The sequence below is a fragment of the Bison bison genome, unplaced genomic scaffold, assembly GCF_000754665.1.
Source record: "Bison bison bison isolate TAMUID 2011002044 unplaced genomic scaffold, Bison_UMD1.0 scf7180017847085, whole genome shotgun sequence".
NCBI classification, from domain to species: Eukaryota; Metazoa; Chordata; class Mammalia; order Artiodactyla; family Bovidae; genus Bison; species Bison bison.
In genome coordinates, this window is record NW_011477658.1 from 7,847 (window position 1) to 9,314 (window position 1,468).

Sequence of the window (1,468 nt, forward strand, 5' to 3'; positions counted from 1 at the left end):
AGAGCTCCTCCCTCACTCCCATCACTTCATGCTATTTCCTCACAGCCAACAGCAGTCGTCTGCCTCAATCTGCTCTCCAAACCCCACCTTTCAGCACCCAGCTCTTGTCTGCATTGGTGGACAAGCCTCTAAGGCTGGATGGGCAAGGCTGAGGTCAGTACCCTGTGTGCAGGTCTCACTCTGTCCTGCTGCCACACGCTGATGGCTGTGTTCTCTTCCCACAGAGAATGAGGCTCTCCTTCTCTCCAGACTGAGCTCCCCCAGTGAGGGGCTTCCCGGGATATGGAGACCTCTCCTCACTTTCATCTACCCACAGGGTTGCAGGCCCCAACCCAATTTCTCTCCTCTTCCTTTTCCTTCTTCCTGCTCTCCTCTTTCGTTTGTCCTACGTAGCTCAGCAGGAATCTTTCTTGTCTTTTCAGATTTCCGAGGGCCTCTGCTAGGGTTCAGCTGGGCTCTGTGAGAATTGTTCCATTTCTCACTCATTTGTGGAGAGAGACATGAGCTCCACATCTGCCTAAGCCTCTGGCTTCTTGATCCTTTGGTCTCTATTTTACTTTTAAACTAGCGATGGTCATCAATTTTCTCTAAATCTTTAAAGGCATTCACTGAGAATAGCAGGGAAAATTACTTGTTATTTGGTATCTTTCAGCTATGTCTCCACAAGACACCCAAGATTTGTTGCTGAAGAATCCAGCATTAGAAGATGTATTCCCCAAAGCCAACCTAAGAATATGTCAAACATTTCACCTCCGAAACCTAAATTTATTGAAAGACTGGGAATATACGAGGGTAAATGAAAGACAGAGAGGATGTTTATATGGACATAAAGAAATGAAGACAGTTATACGTAATGCTAATGTTACTGGAAAAATAAATGATCAACGTGTGTCAAATTGGGAAAAACACCAAGTTCAGTCTTCAACGTCGACTGAGAAGTGTAAGTGTTTAAGAAAAGATGTCCATCCTTTTTTAAAAGATACATGTTCTCTAAAAGGGAACATGGAAAATCTGAAAGGTAATCTAGTCTCTACTGCAAATACTCATTCAGACAATTCTGAAGGTAGGCTTCGACTAAACATGCATTCAAGCATGTCTGAATACCTACAATTTAACAGTGAGAGGGCAAACTCACAATTTAATCAATTTGAGGGATCCGTGAGCAGGGGGTCATTTTTCTTCCCACAAGAGATATTTTCTCTCCATTCCAAGATGTATAATGTTGATGATAATGGAAGAGACGCCCTCCAGCCATCATTGTTCTGTACATACCGTGATATGGTTAATACACAGGAGCTTTCCATGTATAATAAAATGAGTCAGGCCTTAAGGAAGAGCTCCAGCTCCAATAATTACCGGAGTATTTATGGTGGAGTGAGAAGGTATTCAGGCAGTGAAACTGGGTCTACGGTTGAAGGAGACTCAAACCTTATGAAACATCGGGGACCTGAGTCTTCAAACAAGGATT

General features: G+C 43.5%; 1 long non-coding RNA gene across 1 annotated transcript in view; it reads left to right on the forward strand.

The window, feature by feature from the left end:
• The window catches only part of LOC104989935, a 6,514-nt gene extending 5,721 nt beyond the window's left edge, over nucleotides 1–793 (forward strand). The window contains exon 3 of the long non-coding RNA XR_825439.1: nucleotides 653–793. This is a non-coding gene — a long non-coding RNA (uncharacterized LOC104989935). The remainder of the gene's footprint in view (nucleotides 1–652) is intronic.
• Nucleotides 794–1,468: the final 675 nt, after the last annotated feature.